The sequence below is a fragment of the Coturnix japonica genome, chromosome 1 (assembly GCF_054131305.1).
Source record: "Coturnix japonica strain WE chromosome 1, WE-NBRP24, whole genome shotgun sequence".
Taxonomy (NCBI): domain Eukaryota; kingdom Metazoa; phylum Chordata; class Aves; order Galliformes; family Phasianidae; genus Coturnix; species Coturnix japonica.
Window position 1 is genome coordinate 100,867,365 of NC_140663.1, and position 25,476 is coordinate 100,892,840.

General features: G+C 42.0%; 1 protein-coding gene across 4 annotated transcripts in view; it reads left to right on the forward strand.

Annotated features, from left to right (window-relative positions):
• AGPAT3 (1-acylglycerol-3-phosphate O-acyltransferase 3) overlaps window positions 1-25,476 on the forward strand; it is an 85,467-nt gene that overhangs the window by 17,993 nt on the left and 41,998 nt on the right. For 2 of the 4 annotated variants that reach the window (XM_085530073.1, XM_015883777.3), the window contains exon 2: window positions 19,506-19,626. The exons of the other annotated variants lie outside the window; for them this stretch is intronic. The gene's annotated coding sequence lies outside the window, so the exon portion shown is untranslated. The remainder of the gene's footprint in view (window positions 1-19,505; window positions 19,627-25,476) is intronic. 4 annotated transcript variants of the gene reach the window in all.

The following is a 25,476-nucleotide window of genomic DNA, read 5'->3' on the forward strand; positions in this document are numbered from 1 at the left end:
TGGGGCCACATGAGTTCAAGCATACGTAAGACCCCGAGGCTGCTCCTGGGGTACACATATGACCACATCACCTGGTGGCTGTGACCCTGTCTTTAAGGTGAGCTCCAGGTCACTGGCATCTTAGAGGAGTGAATTTCAGTGTCTGCAGCTTATTGGGCACTATGCAGTGCTTCATGTGGATGTCACTAAAGGCCTGCTGCTATCTGCTAAGCAGATCTTCAGTTACGTATGGTAAAAAACAACAACAACAAAAAAAAACCCCAAAACTTCTTAGTTTGTTAAAAGGGGATTATGACTTGTTATTTAAAGGCTTGGGGGCAAGGAAAAGATGGAAACTCACAGAAAGCAGAAGGCAAATAGCTTAATGACTCAAACTATCTTCTGCAAGTCCACTTGTACATCTGTCTGGGAGCTTAATCCATTTACTGCTGAATGTGCTGTACTTACAGTGCTTTATCAGTTTGAAATTTTATTTTCCACGTGCCAGTAAGTATTTAATCTTTAATTATTTATACTAGTTCATCATTTTATGGGTCCTGCACTTCTGAAACAAAGATCTTTTAATCTCACAAAGATGTAGGAGTTGTCTTCATCTGTGGATTTTTGTTTCCTGCAAGGATAACAGGGAGACATTTCTACATATCATGGGAAGTGAAAATTATGTGAGTGCTATGGATGTAGATAAGTGTGAAGCATCTTGCCCAGAGAAGCTGTGGTGCCCCATCCCTGGAGGTGCTCAAGGCCAGGTTGGATGGGGCCCTGGGCAGCCTGAGCTGGTGGGGGGCTGTCCTGCCCACAGCTGGGGTTGGGGTGGGTGGGCTTTGAGGTCCCTTCCAACCTAAGTTATTTTGTGATCTTCTCACTCCTCTTAATGAAAAAAGGTAAAAATAAAAAAATCAGTTTCTTAGTAGGATATGCAGTGACTCTACTGTTCCATTTTAGCTGCTTGTGGCATTGGTGATTTGAGAATGAGAAAAAATTTCACCCTGTACTTAGACTGACAACACTGGCAATTAGTTGTAAAAACAGTCTGCTGACATGTAGATGCCAGGACTGCTTTTTAATGGGCATGAGATGGCCTTTAAATCTGTCAAGTTTTATTAAAAGTAAAACAACAACAAAAAGCCTTATTCCTCAAGATCCCACTGTTCGCTTTCCTTATCTTATTCTTTCTGTTTAAAAATTTCATACGGTGAAAGATTTTATTTTCCAAATGACATATTTGGGCAGTTATTACCTTCACAGTGAGACGCTGTTGTCTTTTTTGCTTTGGTTTTATTTATTTCTTTTGAAATAAAAGCATGCTGTGAAATTAATCTGAAAAGCAACAGGTAGATTAAAAGGACTGTTCCTTTTAACAAGAATAATGGGGCTCCAAGAAGCAGAGTGACTGGAAGCAGGGGAAAACACACACATGAGAAGGAATACATTTTATTTTCTATGAATATGAGATTTTAACACTTAAAAGTGTGTGGGGTGTGAGTAAACTGCCTCAGTGTTCAGTAAGGACTGTACCCCGCTGATGACCCCACTCAGTTTCACTGAGTAATTCTATTGTCATTTGAGTATATCTCTATGTTAAGAGCATTTTTGTCTCTCTTCCTGATAATCTCTACTGTGAATGCTGCTTGGCGCAGCTCAGAGCAGTGCAGGTCACTGAGCTGATCCAGGGTAGTATTGCACCAGCTGCAGAGAGACTGTTTGGGACTGAAGGAGGAAAAGGTTGGGGGGGGGTATGAGGGTGGAGGCAAAGAGGCTGTCAGATGTTTGTTTCTTTTTTTGTCTTGGAATGAAGAAGCTGAGTGCGTGAAACATGAATGTAGGTGAAAGCACAAGGAGAGCTGCAGGAAAAAAAACTCCTGTTTTTGATTTCCTAAGACTTTTGTGTGTCATATTTATCCTCAGATGTTGAGCTTTAGCCTATGACTTTTTGTATACGTGGAATGATGGCGTGCGTGTATTCTGCCTTTGTTGTTGTTAATGGTAGTGCTCAGCTGCAGAAAGTGTAAGCTTTTACCTTATATTTACACACTGAGAGCTTCCTGTTACGTGTGTTTTTCTGCTCGTGGATTTTAGAGCAAAGACAGGTGTAAGCTGGGATCTGCTGAAATAACTGATCTCTCTCACTGACCAGCAAAGGCAACAGCAGCTCACTCTGCTGCAGTAAACCAACCTCCTTGCTGTGTTCATTGATGGAACTATAACCGAGACAAAACAACTTGTTCTAAAGCTTCTGTGGCTAATAAATTGATCAGTACTTTTAGATTTGCTTCATACAGTTTACTTCCTTAGCTTCTCCTGACTACAATGTTCAGGTCTTTGTGCCAATATGCAGAGAATCCAATTTGATGTGGTTGTATCACATCACCCCAGAGCTGTTGCTGAAGGGAAGCCATGAGAGACATTTCACACTGGTAGTCTTGTGCTTCCTGTGCTTTCATACATTGATACCTCACATCCTGGTGTCTCCTTTCTTTTTTGCATACATCACCATGCCTGCACACATCCAATTCCCCCTCAGAACTGAAATCCAGGTAGAGTTTCACTGTTGTACCTTGTCACGTAGCTCGGAGCAGTGGAGTAAACAATGGCTGTATTGATAGAGGCAGCATGTGGAGGAATATAGCGGCTTTAAAAGAGCACCTGTTTATACATTTCATTTGTAGATGAGGTCACTGGCTGTAAGGATTCTTGGCATCTGCAAGAATTATGCAGTGTAAACGTGGCTTGGGGGCATGTTGAGCATTTATCTGCCTTACTGTTATGAGGCATCGTGCATCACCTGGTGGTAAATGTGCCATAGGGTGAGCTGGACCTGGGATCTCTGGTGCTAAGAACTGCACAATTGAAAAAAATCACCCTTGAATAAATATTCTGAAACAAAGGAAAAAACCCAAAACTTCCTCCTCTATCTCTAGCCCCGTTCTCCTGTACAGAGTTGGTTTCTCTTGTCCGGTTTATTTCCCACATGTTCAGTGAGAAGAAAGAAAATGATTATGTACACTGTGCTTTCTCTTGGACTGCCCAGGGAGGTGGTGGAGTCACCGACCCTAAGGGTGTTCAAGGAGCAATTGGATGTTGTGTTGAGGGACATGGTTTAGTGGGAGCTATTGGTAATAGGTGAACGGTTGGGCTGGATGATCTTTTAGGTCTTTTCCAACCTTGGTGATTCTATGATTCTATGAAAATACTACATTCTTTTTAGGCTGTTTTTCCTCATTCTAGTTCATTATGGTTTTAAACTGAAACAGGGGAGGTTTAGGTTAGATATTAGGAAGAACTTTTTCACACAGAATATGGCAATGCACTGGTACAGGTTGCCCAAGGAGGCTGTGGATGCCCCATCCCTGGAGGCATTCAAGGCCAGGCTGGATGTGGCTCTGGGCAGCCTGGTCTTGTGGTTGGCGACCCTGCACATAGCAGGGGGGTTGAAACTGGATGATCATCGTGGTCCTTTTCAACCCAGGCAAATCTGTGATTATCAACATACTTTCTTTGTTTCTCTCTACCTCTACTTTCTTTCCCTGCCCCCACCTCTTTCACCCACCTCTTTGGGTCTTGATTAAGTGCCCAAAGCCAGAGGAGGCTGAAAGAATTGTCTCCAGTCTAATCCCACATTTCATAACTCTGTACTTGAACTACAACTTGCCTCCAAGAGAAGTGTCCAGACACAGTTTAGAAATGATTAGCCATGAATACTAACCTGGCCCTTGTAGGTTGGCCCAGGGGTTGGTTGTCTTTGCTGATGTACCTGACATTTGACCAGAATTTTTGCTTTCATCCAGAAGCCAGTGGATTTCTTTTTCCTTCCTCTCCTTGAAACAGGAGTTCTTGTTGGGTTTTCAGCTAAACGTTTATTCTTTGATGGCTGATATTGTGTGCATAGCTCCTCCGTGCACGCTCTTCAACCTGTGAGCATTATCCCTGAGCTCCTGCAGGCAGACCTGTGTATGGCAAGGCAGTTGCATGACTGTCCCCTCTCCTGTTTATATGAGCTTCTCTTTACAGCCAGGCCATTTCCTTTTCCCTTTCCTCCTCATGTTTCCTGACCATCATCTTGCATCTTCTTCAGCTTTTGTTTGCCCTCATTTCTTCTTCCACCTCTCTTACAAATTTTCCTTTTACTGCTCCTCTTCTCTGCTTGAGGACTGTCCTGACTTCTGCTGATGTGGTTATTTTTGCCCCAGGACTTAATCTTTGTACTCCTTCTGGGTGGTGAGATGGACCAGTTTGAAAACCATTGAGTAAATTCTGAGACGCTATTAATACGGTTCTCCATTTACAGCTTCCTTTCAAGGAAGTAAAGCCAAGTCGTGAGGCTCACTTGCCTAGGGAATTAAGTATGTACATAGAGTTCTTTCTTTGTTTTTAGTGCCTTGATATTTAGAATAAGATAGCTGCCTTTTTGCTCTTCCAGATGCCTCTCAAAACAAGGCATTCTGGGGGAAGAGTGATCCTTTTGGTCACCTGGAAGGAAGATGGTGGAAAAAATCAGCAGTGTCTATTCACAGGACTTGGTATTCATAAAAAAACTTGATAGACAGTCTGAATTCATTAGATTTATTCAGACTACAACTATATAGCTCCACTTGTTTTAAGTCTTAGAATTTACGGGGCTTGAAATAAATCTTGGAAGCTATTGATCTTTCAATGCACAAAGGCAGCGCTGAAAGATGTGTGAGGAAATGGGAGTATTTTTCTGCCCTTCTCTTTGACAGTGTGCCTGAGTGTGTTCTGGGGAAAACTGCCGCTTGTCTTTGGGAGGTCGTTCACATATTCAAATGACAGTGGACAGAAACAGAAAACTCTTTCAGAGCAGGTGTCCAGAAACGCAATAAAAGGTATCTGCTTGCATGTTATTGTACCTGTCATCACAGAAATCTAGTGAGCCAGTCTCTGGTTGCTGGTAGGAGAGAGAAGTTACAGTGAACAATAAATAAGGGGCCTGCTGGCAGTGTCTGAGGCATCGTCTTTCATGCAGACTGGAAGCTCTCTTCGGCTATGTGGAAAAAAGAAGAAATAACTAAAACTGTAGTATGCCCTGATGGGACACATGTGAAGCATTAAGAAAAATTAAAAGGTTAAGCTACGTGCAGTTCATACGTGAACAAGCAGCCCGGCTTCTCAGCTCATCTGAATGGAGAAAAAATGTGACTGTTGCTTTTGTATGCCCTTATCTTCAACAGCCTCTCCTGGAGGTCTATTTGGATATGGAAATGAGTGTGGCCTGATAGGAAGAGATAAGCATGAAGGGCAAAGCTGGCTGCTGGTGTGAGCACAGCCCCCATGCTGCTGTCCATCTTAGCAGCTCTGGTGCTGGGTCCAGGGGAGCTCTATGTGGGAACATATGGATGCAATATTTCCTCTCTGTCTTTCTTGCTCTGTAGCCATCGCTGCCCAGGAGATTGCTGTGTCTTGCTGCTCCTGTTCCACATCTTCCAGTACTGTGCCTGCTCCTGGTGTGAAGAGCCATATGGTGGTATGCTGAGGGGCAGCAGTGGCTCTCAGTGGGTCTTGGGTTTACTGATGGAGTTTTGAGCTATCCCTCTCCCAGCCTAGCCTATTAGTCTGTTAAGTGGAGAACTGGCAACTTAAACTTTTTGGGAATCTTCTAACTAGAAGAGGCTGGTGATGTCCCTAAACTCAGTCTATCAGCTACATCAATGAGAAAATAATTTGTTTTGTAGAAGGATGTTTTTTCCTATAGTTACGGGTAGTTATGAGTAATGGCTTGCTTGTCATTCCCTTAACTTTGATGCTTCATAAGCAGTGTTTAAAGTGAATTAATGGTAGCCTTGGAGTCCATAGGAATGTTGTCTCACAATAAGGCTTGACTGTGCAGTTTTTGACTGCTGCTTTTCAGGTATTGGAGCTTGGCTTTGAAAAGGAGAAGAAAGGAAAAGGGCCTATGCCTCAATTAGCGGAAGAGGTGTGCAACACCTAAAGTTACTTCTACAAGTTGCAGCAAATCTATTGGGCTGTGTATGGTCCTACCTGGAGATTTGATCTCTTGTTTTAGTGTGGTTTAAGGTTTTTGTAAAATAACTTAATAAAAACCACAAAGTTTATTTTCGCATATAATCTCACTAAAGGTTACAATGTGAAGCTAACAGTGCTGACTTCAGGCCAATTGACCACAAGTTGCTACAAAATATGGTCCTCAAACCAGTGAAGGTTTGATGAAATAGAGCTGTCGATGTGTTATAAGCTCATTGCTTTTTGTTGTGCACAGCTGATACTACTATCCTGGAGAGAATTTCATCAACATTGATTTTGCTTGATCTTTGCTGTGTTTTCTGTCGCACTGCTACTTGAATATACGGTACCAAAAGCCTTGGGTTTTGCTGTTCCAGCATTTGGATTTGGAAAGAAAATGGCTGTGACTGGATATCCTAAAGAAATGTATTTGCTTTTTACAGGCTGTGGGATATGCTTCACTGGGAATGATGATTTTCACCAAGAATACTGCACCAAAGTGTTTTTTATACAGTGTTCTGCTTCTGCATCAAATTCAGCAGCTGTTTCTTAATATTGCTGTCTTCTGCAGCACTGTCCTCTGCCAATTCTCTCTTCTCTCCCTAAGGAGGATGTACATTGGAGAGCTGATTCATCAGCCCAGTGATTAGCTGTGCTCATATTAGTTCTCTCTCCAGACTTCAGAATATTGTCCAAACATAAACAGGAGTGTGTGGCACAAAGTCTTTAAGTCTACAGCAAAGGATTTTCCCTCATCATATTTGAAGGTCTGTCTCATATCTCTTTAGAGATGGAGCCACTTCCATCCTCTCTTATAGGCATCTTACCAGGTCTACCCAGTCCTGAATTTACATTTTGATTCCCTTTTCATCCCATCACACAGTTTGGCTATTCCCTGTTGGCTGGGAACCCCTAAAAGAGGAGTGAACTGCCTAATTTATTTTTCCTTCTGTTCTGTAGCTGTTTCTCTCGTCTTTGGAGCATCAGCACCAAGTTCAGAGAGCATCTAGTACAAGGATTGGGAAAGTATAGAAATACAACAAATAATTACTGTAAAATAGCATTGCCTCAAGTAGCAGTGGCAACATTGCTTGACAGGGTATGTGATAAAACAGAGTTGTGCCCTTGCATTAAACTCTATAACTTCAGAATCAGTACAAAGTCCACCCAAGAACAAAAAGGCTTCTACAGAAGTTTGCCCTTGAGCCCACGGGTTCAGATCCCAAGAGGCTGATTTGTACTAGTTCAGTGTTTGATAACACTGGGGTTTTTGAATGTTGTGTTTGGAAGAAGAAGGGGAAAATATACCCTTGTGAAATGTTCAGACTCAGGGTATTGCTCAAACTGGAAGTCAAAGGACTATGTCGTTTGCTTTTCTGTCCTTATCAGTTGCTTAAATATACATGCCAGCCTCTGTCTTTTCTAGTAGTTACAGTGATTGTAACTATAAAAACAAAAGCATGTACTGTAGGAAAGAGAGGGCTAAAATGGCACCTTTCTACCAGGCATCTGAAACAAAAGCGTATTAAGACAAACAAGTACTGCAGTACAGCACATAGTACTCATAATGCTTTTAAGGAGAAAATAAGTCTCTTCCCAGAAGTGTGGTGCTGGATGTTGGCCTGGAGCTTGGAGCTGGTCTCTGTGGATTCTTGTGCATAGAAGAGGGAAGCACATTACTAGGAGTCATGGCTGGTTGTGCTTGCCCTGACCAAATGTACAGTTTAGCAGGAGCAGGTCATTGGATCAGGCTTCAGCTTTACGTTTACTTACTGTTCTTTAAACTCAAGCTAGCTTTCTAGTCACATTGCCCTCTCTGTGCACGTGTTGCAGAGGTGTCTGAAGGAAAACTGTCTCACTAACCTTTACTCTTTGGACTGTTCCTCCAGGAAATGTCCGATGGTTCTTCCCTGTTTCACAGGGACAGATGCCAGCATATAATTGCCCTGTCACTAATTGGTGTCTGTGCAGGCCTCTTGTGGGAACAAAATTAATTTATCTTCCCTCTTACTTGAGTGACCCATTTAACCTGTTGCCTGAATCTCTTCCAGAGTCTTGAGATTGGTATTTTTCACCATCACCTGCTCCACGAGCGCATCCAAATGACCAAAATCTCTCCCTCTTGGACATCTTACTCAGGGATCAAGTCAGAAGTAACAGCTTTGTTGAAAGTTTTGCTGCTGCTTTGTCTCTGGTCCTAGTGGACAAGCTTGGGCATGGAGTGAGTTTTTTGTATGAAGATTCAAGACATGCCACCAAACATAATACATCTCTGCTGTCACCAGGTGAAATTTTTAGCAACCCGGGCCTTGCACAAGAAAGTGACTGGCATCTGTAAAATAGCAGTACCTTCAGTTCTTACTACCAGTGATGAGCCGATGTGAGGTGGGTGGGTTGGGTGTGAGTGCAGGTTTCCAAAGCTGTCTTCCAAGCTTCTTACATTAATATAGTACATTGTGCATCAGGCTTTAGATCAAGCTGCCAGGGCCCAATCCAACCTGGCCTTGAACACTTTCAGCAATGGGGCATCCACAGCTTCTCTGGGCAGCTTGTGCCAGGACCTCACTGCCCTTGCTTTGAAAAGCTGCCTCCAGACATCTAATCTAAATCTCTCTTTTAGTTTTAAACCATTCCCCCTTGTTCCAAAGAAACTGAAACAGCTCAAATTATGATCAGGTAGATATAGCTGTGATCAAAAGTGTTGCTGCATGTAGTGCCTTTACCATATTATCACTATTTACCTTACTATGCTAGGAAGGTAGAGGGATATGTCAGGTTCTTTGTGGGGAAGCCCTAGAAGTGCTGTATTAGCAGAACATGCTGTGTGCAGATGTTCTTGGTCACAGGACTTTTGTACAGAGCAAGGACTGGAGGATTTAGCAGTTTAGCAGCTTGCTATGCTATGAGCAATAACAATCTTCTGCCCTTGTGGAACTGCTTTTAAAAGCATGACAGCCTTTCCAGTCAGACTGATGACTTGATGATGTTTGTTTGGCTCTCAGCAGACCCAAGCTGTGTAAGTCTGCTTTAACTGGTGTGTATGCATCCCTCTTTCCTAGCAGTAGTCATAGAAAGGCAATACACTTAACCTGGGGTGGAATCAGAGGTAATAATGTTGGAGGTTGCTGGCGCTGGCCATGGAGCAGAAAGAACAAAGGGAAGTGTCTATTCTGTGCATGTTCCCCCACAGGAGTTACCTGCAGAGTCTGGGAATGGGAAGCATGGAGTTATGCCAGAGACTGATGTTTCTTTCAGAATGTCCTATGTGATGACCCCAGCTCCAGTGTGTGCATATCCCATTGTTGGGAGCAGGGTTGATGATGTGCTTAGTGATCTGTTTATCTGTCTGCCATGTTACCCCTGCCTTTAAGAAGGCAGTCTTCATCTCTGTGACACCAATTGCCAGTCCTCTTGTACTCACAAGTCAGCAGCCCTGCTCCTTGCTTAGTTAGCCCCCCCCATGGGGCCTTGGTTTGGAGTGATGTTCAGGGTGGAACTTCTGATTTAGTTTCATCCAAAGGAAGTCTAGTATGTGCATAGATCAGGCTGCCCTGGGCACCATCCAACCTGGCCTTGAATACCACCAGGAATGGGGCATTCACAGCTTTTTTGGGCAACCTGTGCCAGCACCTCACCACTCTCCCTGTGGAAAAACTGCCTGTGCTGGAGGTCATGTTGCAGTCTTCATTCCTCTGAAAGAAGCTATTTTTGTAGCTCATGCGTTGGATATGAATCTTTGGATTGCATCACTGCTGTCCTGGTAGTGATCCCCTCTGTAGATTGGAGGTGTCCTTGCTAGTCAGTATTCATGGCTCTGGTTAATGAATCAGTCATACCTTTAGGATGTCTTTAGGGGTCTGCTCAGAGAAGCACACTGGAGGGCTCTAATACTGAGAAGGGTGCATGAGTGACTGTAATTACAAATGGATTATACCTAGATACCTGTTGACCTTTCAGTGCTCGGGTTATCTGTGGTCAGTTTGACACCAGAACATTAACAAAAGCAGCAAAACTAATTTGGATAACAAATAATATAGCAGAAGGGAACACTGACAGAGGTAATATAAATAAATAAACCACCATCAATGTAAACCCCTTCTCATTTGGAATGCATTTTCCTGGACAAACTTTTCTTGCTGTGCTTATTCATGACTTCAGTCCATTTTGAAAGAAAGGATTATCCAGTTCACAAAAGGTGGATAAATTATCTAAGAAAGAATTTTCATGTGAGCTTAAGTGCTTCTAATCCCAGAAATAAGAATAAATTTATTATTCAGTTCATTTTCCCACAGCTGTACTTGTCTTAAGCAAGTGAGTAATCAGTAATAACCTGCCACAGTCCAAACTTACTCATGTTATATGTGTGTGCCCTGAGCTACTGCCAGTTTAGTTTCATGCTGTGGAGTCCCTTGCTGTGTATTGCTATATTCTGGGATGAGAGAACTCTCTATATGTAGGTAATGCCTGCTGGAAAAACACTTGGAGAGTACGGCTGAGTGATGTGATACTCCTGTCTTACAGGTAGGGAATATCTGAAAGGAAGATTGAGTCCTCTGAGTTCAGAGTAGAGGGAAATTTCCAGTTTATAGATAGGGGTAGGTATACAATCAGTTTCTTTCCTCCACTACTCTCAAGTTTTCCTGTTACAATATGTTAAAAGCTCTGCCATAACTCAAATGTCTACCATAACCGTGGGTGGATAACTGATATATTTCTAGAGCAGGAAACTGAAATACTGCAAGTTTCAAAACACAATTGATTTTCCCATTTTTCACAATATAAGATCCTGTCTTAATTTATTTTCTTTCTCTTTAAGTGAAAATGTACTACAGTTGGGTGTAGCTTCTATAACTCGGTCTGCTTTTCCTGTCTATCAGAAGTATCTCTTCCCACACAAATAAACCATGCCTTTGATGATCAGGGGCATGAGGGTACTGGAGCAAAAGCATTGGAGGTGATGGGACAGGAGTCTTTGAGCCAAGAAGGTGACAGCTATAAGGATACAGAATAAGGAAGAGAGAAGTAATCTTTTATTGCCTGAATATTGCTCGAGATGCTGCTGTTGCTGCCGATTTGAGGCTGAGGTGGTGGTTTGTCTTTGCTTTTAACAGTTAACCCAGAAAGTTTCTTGAGGTTATCATAGAACTACCCAGGTTGGAAAAGACCTTGAAGATCATCAAGTCCAACCACAGCCTAACCAGTACCCTAACCCTAACAACCCTCCACTAAATCATATCCGTAAGTACCACATCCAAACAGCTCTTAAACACAAGAGTTAAGAGTTATGTTTCACAGGGACTGGCAATTTAGGCCTTTATAAATACTACAGGCTCCCATTTTTAAACCATAAATCTAAGGGGTTACATCGAAATAGAATGGCAAAAAGATTATGCTTGTGTATGTTACGTGCACTCCTAACCCTGAGATTAAGGGGTAGTGTGACAAGCATGTTGCAGTGTTCATCAAGCTCAGGTTTGTAAAGCAGCCTTGCCAGTAGACTCTATTTTCTGGTAATGCTTCATCAGAAATCATGCTTCTTTTTTTTTTTTTTTTTTTTTTTTTTTTACCAGAGAGACATAAAGGAATAAATATAGAACAACTCAGGTGCTAAAAATATCCACATGCATTGACGTCTACATTTTTTTTTCTTTTCCCTTTACAAGAGACCTTTTGGATATTTAGCAAGATGCTTGATACCAGAATCATTTTGGCTGCAGTGATTTTGAGGGAGAAACAAGTCAGCTGACCTTAGGAAATAGCTTATCTTGGTTTGATTTGAGGATGCAGTGTGGGAATAGAGCAAATGCTGAGCAAGAGACTTGAGGTGGGTAATGGCATGAGAAGTTGGTTGAATTACTGCAGATGTAGAAGGTGGGCATTTGCAATCTCAGAGACTGGGAGAATGCACAGCTCTTGTGTTTCTGGAAAAAAAGACAATCAGCGCCTCCTTCATACTCCAAGGTCTATAAAAGGTCTCACTGCAAAGAGGGTCCCTTGATAGGAAGGCTGCTTGCACTGAATGGCTTCAGTTACAGTTTGGAATAGAGTAATTCTGGCCTCTTTTTTAGTGTGAGATGAGGGGATGAATAATCATCCAAAAGATCTCTAATCTTAGAAACTGAGATATTCAGAGCAGGAGAGTGACACACTTGAGATGGATTTTGAAGTAATTCTCAATTTGCAGATGATCTTCCATACGCTGGATTCCTTGCACATAGCTAGCCATTACATTCTGAATAGCCTTTTGAGATCTGTGTTGTGAGCACAAGCTGGTGTATCACTTAATACATTAGTTTTAATCTCAGATTAGTTTGAGATTAGAGTATGGCTTCCATGGCCTACCAGATAGGACACATTTTTTTGTGTACAAAAAGTGCATACCTTTCAGTATGTGGAAATGCTGAGACTTAGCCAAAGCAGGTGTGTGCTGCTCTCAATCTGCTGCTGCCAAGAAGGGCTGTGCACTGGGTGATGTGCAGGGAGGAGGGCAGTGGGCCTTTCTGGCAGCTCGCAGGTGCACAGCAGCTGCTGGCTTACATCAGGTGGAGCTGGAGGGGGGCCCAGGAGGTGTTACCTTCCTTGTTCTCATTCCTGACAGATGTAAGCCCAACCTGCCTGTGAATGCTTCTCACAATTGCTCCCCACCCACATCCTTATTCACGGTGTGACTGAACACTACCATCTTTCCTGTATGAAAATGCCTGTTACTTATTTATTTTTAAAATGTCTCTCTGGGTTCACTTCAATTCTCTTTAAAGCCAGCCTGCTACAGCCATGAGGAGCAGGTCACCCCGTTACAGCCTGCTGAGCATTCCAAGGCTGTGGCTGCATCCTGGCCATCAGTATCCCTTCTCTACTATGGGGCTGTCACCTCATCGCTGCTGCTGCAGCCGCTTCTCCTCTCCAACTGAGCAGCAGGTCAAGTGTGGATCTACGTAGGTGTAAAAATAGCTGGCACCTGCTCCAGTCACTCTCTTGGCTGGGTTGAGCTGTGGCCCTGCTACCTTTGCTGCCAGATTTTGGGCTGGCGAGAGCAGAGAGGGATCTGGGCAGGCTTCCTCCACCTGCTGCAGGTGGGCCAGCCGCAGCCCCTGGGAGGGCTCTCGAGTACAGGTGTATTTAGCTTTGCCTGTATGTACTACTGAATGAGATGTGACAGCATCGTGGTGAGTTCCGTCACTGCCTGTTCAAATCTTATCTGTGGAAGTTCAGAAGTTTAAAGCTTTCTTTAAAAGCCTTTTAAAGAGAGTAAGTATCCAATTAGGCCTGCAAATGCTTTATAATAGATTTTATTTCTAAAATGCTGTTTGCATTCATTAAAATTCTTAACTAGACTGCTGTTCTACATCCTTTTAATTTCACTTGTGTTTGAATCGTGAATAGTGAATAAACAGCAGTACAGGTAGTTTTGCCTACTCAGGAGGAGTGGAACAACAGCTAAGGATGATCCATCAGCTGCCACTCAGGACTGTGCCTGTCTCCTGCTAGCAGGTTGCTCGTGCTGATACTATGGGTGCTTTTCAAATACTTCGAAGCTTGAAGGGTCTGCAGAGTGTGGAGGCAGAAGGTCATGTGGGAAGCAGTAAGGCGGATGAGGAATGGTATTTAGGAGTATTTATAGCCAAGCCAGCTTGACTCATGACCCTAGTTGCAGTCCTTTGTAAAATGGGACTTAGTGTGGAGACAGAAGAGGCATCTGTAGGGCTGAGCTCAGGGAGATGTTTTGTGCCTCTAAGGGGCCTGGAAGGATCTGTGTCTGGTCTCTGAATTGCTTAGCCTGGCTGTGACTCATTTTCCTGCTTCACAGATGGGGAAAATAGACTTCCATGCACTGCAGAGGGATAGTGGGACTTTGTGTGTTGGCAGTGGGGAGAGGGATCTTCAAGGGACATGCAGCTTTGTGTGGGACTAACTGGCATCCCATATGGCCTGTTGGTCCCCAGAGCCCACTGACCCATCTCTTGCAAAGAGGGCAGCTCTAGCTTCCCAGTGGAAGGCATCCCAGTATGGATGTGGGTCTGGGATGGAAGCTAGCAGTGAAACAGAAGTTTTTCAGCTAAGCACTGCAGTATCACATAGACATCTGATTTAACTTGCTGAGGACTTGCCCTGTTTCTGTTGCTAGGAAGTCTCAGGTATTGGAAGTCTTATAGCCTCTTTAATCGAGAATAATTCAACCTCTTCAGCTTAGACCTTAATTATCTAGCAAATCTTGCTGCTTTGATGTCAGCCATCACTTGCTTCTCCAGATATTATCAGCTGTTGGTGCTGCAGAAGGGATCGTGTGCATATCCTTCAATCCCAGCAGTTCACAGGAAACTCCACCAGAATTTTCCAGCTACCCTAAAAGAAGCCAAACACCCAAACATAAAGAAGGCATTACAAGAATGCACATCTGTCAGAGGTTTTAAAGTAAGGCACTGAGTTGTCAACTGGGGCAACTAAGGTTCAGATGTATGTTCCCATTCAGAAGCAGTAATCCCCAGCAGAATGGTAAAACATACAAGAGAGGGCAGTCATGTTTTATCTGCCATATTTGGATCTGCTGGAGGATGTTTAACTATCAGAGCTCTGTCTCCACAGGAAGATACAGACAAGATTAGATATAACTGCTGCCCAATTTTGCTCAGAATGAACATAGAAACTGAATGAGCCAGGAGGACACAGATAAAGATACCTGCTTTGTTCTTGTTTATCTGTTCCCCATCTTACAAAGTACCTTAAAGCTGTAAGGTTTGGTTGCAAGTTGTACTGGTGTCAATGGTTTAAGGACTGGTTTGGCCCAGTAACGTGATGAGCAGGGTGGGGGGGACCCATGGACCCATGCTCTGGGAAAGGGAAAAGGGAAGATGGGCCTAAAAACAAAACAGCAGCAACGATCTGAGGAGAAACAAACTAACTTACTAAATAAAACATCAGAATGCAAAATACAACATAACACAACGTAATTAAAATTGAAGCTAACAAATCCAAAAGAAATGAGAGAGAGCGTACAAAAACCAAAGGCCTTACTCTAATGCTGAGGTGAGATGTCTAGCCAGGCCGAGCGGAAGGGAAAAGAGGAAACATCTCATGATATAGGAACAATTTTATCCTTCCCTCTGAACAGCAAATGGAAACAGAGTAACACAAAGTCCTCTGGGTATGTAGTATGTAGTTCTTCTATTTTGAGAACTGGGTACCCAGTGGATGCATTTAACTCTGTGTCTTGTATACCTTGAATGTTGGAGTGCTGAGAATATTTTCAAAGCCTGAGATACCAAAGTAGCTGATGGAGACATGGTTTGGGGAGTTATCATATTGCATTCAATGCAAGGCATGATGCAGGAGAAACTGTATAAGCATTTAAGTGCGCGCACATGTATATTTAATTGAAAGAGGTTCTTTTTGAAATGGAGAAATATATATATCAAATGTAACTTTTTTTGTGTTCAGTATACTGTATAAATGTTTTTGATGAATCTTGGCAGACGTACAAGCAGTAATTTGATATATTTCCAGTTCATGGTTACGCTTAAATAAATAAGTGGGAGAAGATAAGGATCCTAAATGGAAAGATTCTCTTTTCATTTCTCTTAGCTTTTTTCTTACTTGGGGTCTCAAGTATTCATGCAGTCCAGTGCAGCAGAGTGTCAGACCAAACTTGTTTTCAAATCCCGCTCTCTTGCATAACACTGCCTAGTCTCAATATTGAACCAGATATTTTTCTCCTACCGATTGCAGTGTCTCCTTATGGGAACTTTGACCTCAGTATTATCAGTTCTAGTAAAATGTCTGCATGAGAGGAGCTGTACACAGAGAAAAGGTAGATATCCCTCTGAAATGCCATGAAGGCAGTGCTCAACAATTACTCCGAAAGCAGAACATTTACTTGTTCCAAGGAGCAGCTTTGTTCGAGCAACGCAATTTGTTGAACTGTAGCATGCTTTGTTGCATTGGTTCTGCTGGCTGATAGCTGTATTTGGGGATGCTGGGAAGCAGGATTTGAATATTTTTATGCAGTCCTTTATTATGCACACTTTATGTTACTGTGCTTGGCATGTGAAGGCTTTAATGTAAATTATTTTGCTAAATTTACTATTTTAAATCAGAAGATATTTGTTTGCCTCCTTGGCTTGCAAGGAAGATGAGTTGAGCTATTTACAGTCTCCCCAGTAAATGAGCTTTATTTATTTATCTTCTGTAAGCCACATTCTGTACCACTTACCCCACCAGCACTGTGAGCCAGCTGCTTTTGGTGTTTGTTTCATAGACCCTTCAATGAATGTTTAGATAAAGTAGCCCCAAAATAGCATGAACTGTAAAGAGCAAATGTTGTATCATAGTGCCCTTCTGACAAATATCACGAGGAACTCCTTAAGCCCATGGGTTTTTTGCTCTGAAAGCTTCATCAAGAGCATTGCTATTCTGGTTTGGTTCCTTCTGAAACTTACTTCTGGTCAGCTGATTCCTTTCTGTTCTTTTATCAGTAGCCTTTTTGGCTCAGACAGCTTATTCCCATTCCTGATGTTTATCTTTATTGTCTTACAGGGGCAAATGCATCCACTCTGAACCATTTTGTTCAGGTTGTGCATGCAGGTCACCGTGCATACTCCCAGTGTGGAAGCCCTCTGATAGACTCTCTTATTTCTAGACCTTCCTTTTTGAACACAGGTGGTCTGTCTTGTGCACTATTCCAAATGGCATTTTATCAGGGCTTCCTATGTATTTACTTCCTGTCTCTGTTGGAAATGGTTCTCTGGATATATCCCAGGATTGCAAGTGCATTTTGCTCACCTGCATCTAAGTAGTGACTTGCAGCCTTTTTGTGTTAGGCTCATCTAGCGCATCCAGGCCTATCTGCTCCTGGCACTCACCAGCTTCCAGCATCTGGCAGGGCTTGCTTGTTTTACATGTGGAGCTGTGCATGTATACTAGCAACTTTCTATCTTGCTTGTGTGGCTCCAACCTTTAAGATTGCAGTACCTGTTGTATGACAACTCAATTCATATTTCTGTTGAATTTGCTTTCCAACTTTGTCATCATCTGCTGTTATTTTTTACGTAAGCCATCATTTGGTGAAAATGAACCAGCAAACTGATATTGCTTTTTGTTTAATGTGTTTGTTAGTGACTCACAGAAAGTCTGCAGTTTTTTATCTCCACACTGTTCTGTCACCGTCTCTCTTGGGCTGGATCCTTACTGGTGTCACAGCTCCAAGTGACAGGTCTCCAACTTGTTTACTTCATGCAACGCCACATAGAAAAATATTACTTAATGTTTTCTGGAAGTCCAGATAGCTGAGAATCAATCACAGAATGGTTTGGGTTGGAAGGGAGCTCAAAGCCCACCCACCCCAACCCCTGCCATGGGCAGGGCTGTCCACCCCACCAGCTCAGGCTGCCCAGGGCCCCATCTAACCTGGCCTTCAGCGCCTGCAGGGATGGGGCACCACAGCTTCTATGGGCAGCTGTGCCAGCGCCTTACTGGCCTCTGAGGAAAGAATTTCTGCCTAACATCTAACCTAAATTTACTTTACTTAACTTTATTTTCAGTAATCTCCCTTCAATACATCCATCATGTCCTGGTGTCTTTCTAGATTCATGTTTTGTCAGTCTTTATGAAAACCTTGTGTGCAATTGATGCCACATTCATGTGGCCCTTTCTATTCAGAAAGCCAAATTACATCCTAACAGTAGTGATTTTAAAATCTTGAAATGAATCTGAAGTTTCAATATTTGGAGAGAATGTGATTTTTCTTGATTTGAAAATAGTCAAATTTGAACACTGAGCAGTTGTGTTTTGTTGGACGGCTTTCAAGAGAGTGCTGTAGAAAGTGATGTAATCCTTTAAAATGCTTGCTTGGTCATCTGTTTGCCTTGCCTCTAACAGAAGTGGTGGAAGATGCCACCCTTTGCTCCAAAAAGCCAGCAAACATGTTTTGACATAAAATTGGCCTTGGGAAGTATGCCAGCCCAGCTGGACTGGCAGTGATGCCATTAACTGTGCACAAACCTAAATATGAGGCAGAGCATTACCAGCTTGCTGAATGGCTGACTAACAGTTGTTGGTGTGATTCGATGTCAGCAGTGTGGTTGCACAAAGTTCTCTGAAGTAGGTCAGAGTTAAGCAGTTTTCGAATGGTGTAGGGTGCAGGGTAAATATTCACATTGGATATTAGGAAATATTTATTCTCAGAAAGAAGGGTATGGCATTGGAACTGAATGCCCAGAGAGGTGATGGAGTCAGGATCCCTTTAGATGTTCAAGCACTGAGGAACACGGTTAGTGGGCATGGTGGGGATGGACTGGTCACTGGATCTAATGATTAGAGAGAAGTCTTTTCCAACTTTAATGATTTTACATTCACAGTATGAGCCTATATGCCTGGTTGTCATTTCCACTTCTCTCATACGGCTGTCGCAGAATTCTGCGGGTGTCCAAACAACGGAGTACTGGTTACTTCCAGTATCAGATGTCTGCTGGGCATCCTCTTAGACACATTCATTTTCATTCAGGCCCTACATCCTGATTAAAATATTGCCTGATTTTTGGGTGGTCCTATATGGAGCTGGGAGTTGGACTCGATGATTGCTATGGGTCCCTTCCAACTCAGGATAGACTATGATTCAACATCTTTAAACTCTGGTAGAAACAGTGGTGGGTTTGGGAAATGTTTTGTGATTACCTGAATTGCAGGATAGGTGTCTAGATGGCTTTATTGTTATCACTTATTTTTGAGAAGAGCTGGTTTGCGATCTGTTAAATCTGGTTTTATTGAGGGATGTTCTTGGTTTGCAGTTTTGATCCGTAGATTTCTACATGAACGTTGCATATAGTTTGCAGGGCTTGTGAAATCAGACAGTACACTTTAAACAAGCCACCTCTGGGTAAAGTGCATCTCTAATTACTAAGACTAAATTATGTGGAAAGTGAGCTTGCGTCTGAAGTAAATCTTCAGTTCCGTAAATCTAAAATTAAATAATGATTAACTTAATTGCTTCAAGATCATTAAAAAAACCCCACTCTTAATAAAATATAGGGATTAAGTGTGTGTTTTGAGAATAGATAATTGCTTCTGCTTCATTTTCAAATAACTTCTCTGAAGATGGGATTTTTTGTAGGTAGAAGAAGTGCCCTTTGTTATGCTTATTAGTAAAGCTAGTAAAAATAGGTTAGTTCTTCAGTATGCAAACCCCTTCTCATTTCTGAATAGAAGCTGCGATTTCACTACTAAATATAAATTGAACGCATTTGCTTTTAACTTCATAGTTATGTGCCAGCCAGACCTTCTGCAAGTAAAGGTAGTTGTTGCATGTGGAGCAGAGTGCAACATTAGTACATGGGAAGAGGGACAAAGTCGCCTTTTGGTTTTGTTTTCTCTTTTTCTTTGCCTAAAGAAAAACGAAAGACAGTTAACTTTAATAGGGAAAGTTTGAGCTAACGAATGGGTGAGCGGGGTTAGCAGCTCTCTGTTATTTGCATCATGTTTTGCTTTTAAACAAAATATTTTTACCCTCATTCATTGAAGAATATCTTTTTTGCTTATAGGCAAATGAGAAAGCAAATCTCTTGAAACATAAGCAGTGGTACTTTCCTGGAGGGAGGAGATGGGAATTCTCCTGTTGCTCTGAGTGTTGCCAGGTGCCAGAAGTGGTCCACAGTGGTGGTGGTAAGAAAGAAATCTTCCCCACGTTTCTGTATTTGTGTTTTGTCTGTAGCAATTAGATGCTTTTAGGGAAAAAAGGGGGAGTGAACATCCTGTTTTTCTCATAGATCCCTATGGATTGCCAGGAGAGGCATCAAACATCTCCCACTCTTTGAATTTAGTTTAGGGAAACCTGTGCTTCAGCTTGGTGTGTGCTGTAGAGTTGACTCGTGTGCTTTCATGCGTGATGTTCCTGCTGGTATTAATGGCAGCAAAGACTCAATAACAGATAAACCCTTATGGGGGCTACTCCTTAAATGCTAAATAATTTCCTCCCTCCTGAACTGTACTTGGAACTGTGGCCTTAATATGCTTTGAAGTGCTTCTTACAGAGTTCCTAGAAGTCTCTTGACAGCTGAGTCTGAAGTTCATCTTAGATTGGGCTGCCTTTAAGCCAAGCAGCCTTTAAATTTTGTCTGGTAACCAGATACGAAAATGGTTTTTTTCTGGTCTCTCAACCATAGAAGGTGGCAGCAAAAGTAAAAAGCTGACGGGATCCCATTGACACAGCAATAGGATGGAGAATTCCAGGGCAAGATTTTAAAAATGGAGTGGCTAGCATCAGCTGTTGACATTTTAATGATGATCTCTGTGATACTCTGCCCCCTTTATGGCTTTTTTAATATAGGAAAGTAATTTAACTCTGGTGATTTTGCAAACACACAGTGTTGCTTTGGTATTTTATAACCTTTCAAGGTCTGATATAGGACAGGTCATCTCCTACAAAACTTCCATTTCTGTGAGAGTCGCTTCAAAGCTCAGTCTCACAAAGCAATGCATACTGTATCAGCCACAGCCTGTATTCACTCCATGCAACGGTATACCCCGTTTAAAGTTGCTTTTTTATCCTGCTTTAAAGAGAGCAGTTGTCCCAGATCATATTGGATCACTCCTGCAAGCCCCACATATTCTTGGATTAAAATTTTGCACAAACCCTCACAATTAGCCATTTTACCTGAATCTGGTTAATGCTGACCATCTGCAGCTTTAGTGGGTGAGGGTCACTGATGAAACAGCCTTGCTATGCTGTGATGGTGACCAGCTGCTTTCAAAGCTGATTCTGCAGAGACTTTTTTCTTGGGCTTGTTGCTGTGTAAAAGCGATGTCACAGAAACGCACCAAAGCCTGTTTTATGTGTTTGCTGCTTTGTAACTTATTTTTCAGTTTTTATGGCTTCAATTTTTGCCTTTCCCCCCCCCCCCCTCTTTTTGTGTAAGGCTTGAAAAGGCCATCAATGTTGAGTGTTAATGAGAAGCTAAGATGTGTTGGGGGGACAGGGTTGTATGAACTGTGCATAGCTGGTGAATTTTTAAGCTCTGTTTCTGTTTGGAGAAGAGAGAATCTGGGCTTCTCTTACCCAGCCCTGCAGACTGCAAAGCCTGGCGTCTGTGCCTTCCATAGTGCGTGCCTGACTCTTTTATCTCAGGTCAATAGAGCATGGAAGGTTCTACTGAAAATGAAATGTCCCAAGTGAGGTGGATGGCCATGCTGGAAGCTGCACAGGTTGAATAATCCCCTGAATAATTCCTTCAGCCTTCGCCTTCTTGATTGTTCAGATAAACCCTGAGTGAGTCGATAGATATTAATATGGATTAGAGAAATTTCTCTGAGAGCTTTTCAGTGTCCCAGTGGACGCTTCTGACGCAGAACAAATCTCCATTTCATGAACAAGAGCACAACTGGTACCAACGGGCACACAGCTGATGAAGTGAGGGAATGAAGTGCAGGGAGACTGAATTATTGCAGCGCTTCTTCTAATGGCTGCCCTTTCTTCCTGGGGCTTCTGCATAAGCAGAGGCCTTGTAGGTATCACCTGCTGGTTTTATCCTTATCATCCTCTGGGATATATTTTCCTCAGTAATGACAGTCCCAATTAGAAGAGTTTCCTTTAGTTCAAGCAAGGAAAGATGGAGAATACATTGGAAACTGTTTACATTCTCTGTTTTCATATTTATTTTATCAGCATTAAGAGGCAGCTTCAAAGCCTGTAAATCAGAGGCCTCTACTCTGGCAGGCTCTGAAAAGCTGCTACCAGGGACATGTTCCCTACTGTTAGTCTGGTGTAGGATGATATTTAAGCCAAGAGTCTATTTTGCACAACATGAAAAGTAATGTTCTTTCCCATCTGTTTTTAATAGATAGCACACTGAGCTGGGACACTGTAAAAATAAGGAAGGAATAGTTTTCCTTGGTAGTTCAGAAACACTTTGAGTAGGTTGGGCTGATTTTTCAGTGTTGGATTTTTTTTTGTTTGTTTATTGTATGAGTTATTGAATGCAGCATTCTTATGCCAAGTGAGAAGTGTTGTTCTGAGCTATTTCAGTATGGAGAGAATATTGTTATCACATCTTTCACTTGAGTATGTCTCCTCTAACTATTGAGCCTGCATATAGGAGAGAGGCAACAGAAGGTCAACTCTCTTCATTTTTATTTGAAAGAAACAAGTGTACCAGCTGTATTTTGTGAAGCACTTGGTCCTCTTGATATTTGAAAATAGTGGGACTACACCACACTGTTTTGTTCCATTGGAGGCAGAGTGAAAGGAACAGCACTGTCAGAAGGTTTTGGCTACTTTGGGAACAGGACCCTACACTGGTCAGTCCTACTAGAGTTGTCAAGAACCCATTTGAGCACAAGAAAATTCAGGGGAAATCAAAGATCCATAGGTTGCCTTTGGTAATTGCTGCTCCTAGGAGCAGGTGTCTAAATGCAACTTGAGTCCTAATTAAGGTTCTTAAAATTTTGGTTTATATGCTCTTTAGCCCATAGACTCTCTTGCAAAAGGCTTATTTAGTGCTAAGTTTACTTTAATGCCCAATTCATTTAAAATACACGCAGCATGGACCTGGATTATATACAGGCAACTTCCTTTGTTCAGCCATCCTCTGACTACTGAATGCCTCGTCAGGCTATTTATTTTGAGAGAGAAAAATAATCCAAACTAAAAATGCTTTGTAGGAAGTTATAAAGGCACGTATTTTTTTAGTAATTGCTCTGATAATATAAACGTTGCATTGGGAGCAATTGTTTTCATGTGTTCAGTAAGTTGTGAAGGCCACACATTTAGAACTTCTTGGTAGTATTTTCTAAAGCAGCAGAGAGTACAGGTGGGAATGTGAATGCAGTTGCAGCAGGCATTATTACTTTCCATGTAAGCAAGGCCAAATTTGTCTCAAGGCTCTGCACCTTCGTTGTCTCCTTAAGAGAGTCTCTGTTTCTGCCATGATTTTAGTGTTCATGTTCATTTGGACCAGTAGCCTGATGCACAAGTGTGGTTTGGCGCAAGACTGAGAGGCTGAAGTTTGTGCAACTATATATATCTGTGATGGAAAATGGCTGGTAAATCATAGAATCACAGGGATTGGAAGGGACCTCTGGAGATCACAGAATCCAACCTCTGGCTAAAGCAGGCTCTCTGCAGTAGGTTGAGCAGGAAGGCATCCAGGTGGGTCTGGAATATGTCCAGGGTAGGAGATTCTACTACCTCTCTGGGCAGCCTGTTCCTGTGTTCTATGATTCTGACAGCAAGGAATTTCTTTTGTATGTTTGTATGGAAATGGAACTTCTCGTGTTCCAGTTTTGGCCATTGCCCCATGTCTGAAAAGAGCCTGGCCCCATCCGTATGACTCCCACGCTTGAGGTATTCAGAAACGCTGACAAGATCCCTTTGCAGTCTTATGTTCCCCAGGCTGGATGGTCCCAAATCTCTCAGCCTTTTCTCATACAAGAGATACTCTGGGTGCTTCATTAACTTTGTGACCGTCCACTGTGCTGTAAATGATGCCTTTTGTGGCTGGGCTGCTTTAGCAATCATTCCAACATGGTGGAAAACCAGTGTGTGTGTAGAACAGCAGCTCAGGCTGCTCATCTGCACTGCTGGGCCTGACTGGCAGTGGTTTAGCAAGTCATTTCTTGATGACTCTCAAAGAAGATACTCCTTCCCCTTCCTCAGCTTCTGCCATACTTGGTAAGGAATCATCTAGATGCTTTAGATCTGTATCTGAAGAAGGCAGCAAAAGGGCTCATACAGAGAATCATTTTATCCTGCATTTCCTTTTCTTTTGTATAGCAGGTATAGCAATGCTGCTTAGTCTTGTGATGTGTATGCCTCAGAGGAGTCTGTATTTTTAATATCTGTGAGCCGGCGTAGTGCTGGGATTACAGCTTAGCTTAAGATAATTCTTGTTTTTACAGATCAGGAATGAGTGGTTGCTGTAAAATTTATTCTGTCATTAGAAAGTCCAGAAGAACTGTGTTAAAAAGTAGGCATTCCTTTATTCATGATACCTACCAGGTGACTTGACAAATCAAGAGTGCACTCTCAGATTCTACATACACATAGTTAAGACAGGTATGTGATATATTTCCTGGAAATGGCTTACATATTCATTCTTCTCCAAGAACTCATTAATATATGCTAATATCCTTTGAACATGTGCAATACAGGCCTTCAGTTGTCAGAAGATTGCCAACTTCATCCCTTTTATTTCATCTTCAGCTTAATCACAGCGACCTTTGGCTGATCTTCAGCTGTTTTTCCCCAACCTGAAAAATTCCCATTGCTTGTTATTCCATGATTAGCAACTTTTTATCTTGGTATTCTACGGCTTAAAACAATGTATATGAAATCCAAGAAAAAGTCCTTGCACCTGGTGGATACAGAGAAGCTCCCAGTATATAGTATATAGATAAAAGCAGTCTGTTGTGGCTTCAGTGAGGCAGACTGGAAAACAAAACCATCCACATACCAAGCAAAGCTAAAGCTGAACTGGAATATTTTAGAACTAATTCACATCAATTCCTTTTGCTAAGCTAAAAGCAAAGGGTAAGTTTAGTATATATATCAGGAAAAACTTCTTTATAGAAAGGGTTGTTAAGCACTGGAATAGGCTCTCCAGGGAAGTGGTTGAGTCACCGTCTCTGGATGTGTTTAAAAACAGTTTGGATGTGGTGCTCAGGGACATGATTTAGCAAAGGGCTATGTTTAGCTGTTGGTTAGGCTGTGGCTGGACTTGATGATCCTTAAGGTCTTTTCCAACCCGAGCAATTAATATATTGGTCCTTAAACTAATACACATTGATCCCAAATACTCAGACAGCCTATATCAATACAAGCAAACAACAGGACATGCTGACCCTAAGTATAAATTGAGTATGCCTCTAGGAGTGCCTGGAGCAGGGACTCCTGAGAAATCAGTCAAACCATGCATCTAAATAAGCTTCCAGTTGCCTGAAAGTAATGGTGAATGTGGTTACAGAAAAAATACTTTTCTTATTAATCCAGAGAAGTTTCAATTATTACAAATATTTCCAAAATTTGACTTCTTATAGTGGAGGTAATAGGAATATAAATAGAATGAAACAAAATAACTATCTCACATTTAATGGGCTTGAAAGTGAACAGTGTAGTCTGTGGACTTAAGAAGCAATTATACATTACTGAGTAAATAGCATGAAGGTTCTTGTAATATATCTTGATTGGAGAAATATTGATTCTTTTAGATTAGTTTGGTAATTAGAGCAGTTTGTTTATTTAAAATGAATCTAGCTTGGTTTGCTAGACTCATTGTCTGTAAATGTGTTCTATATGAACACAAAACATTGAACTGCAGGCAGTTTTTAATGTCCTTGAATATCTGATTTTTTTGCATATAATTGCAGGTGAGCTAAGGATTATTCTAGCAAATAAAAATGAATCATAAGTGCATAAATGCTGCTTCTCAAACTGTTATGTTTTCTGGCTGAGGAGCTTTAGAAAAGCAGTGCCAAGCTAGAACGATGGCATTCCAAAATCAAACATGGCATGCAGGCTCT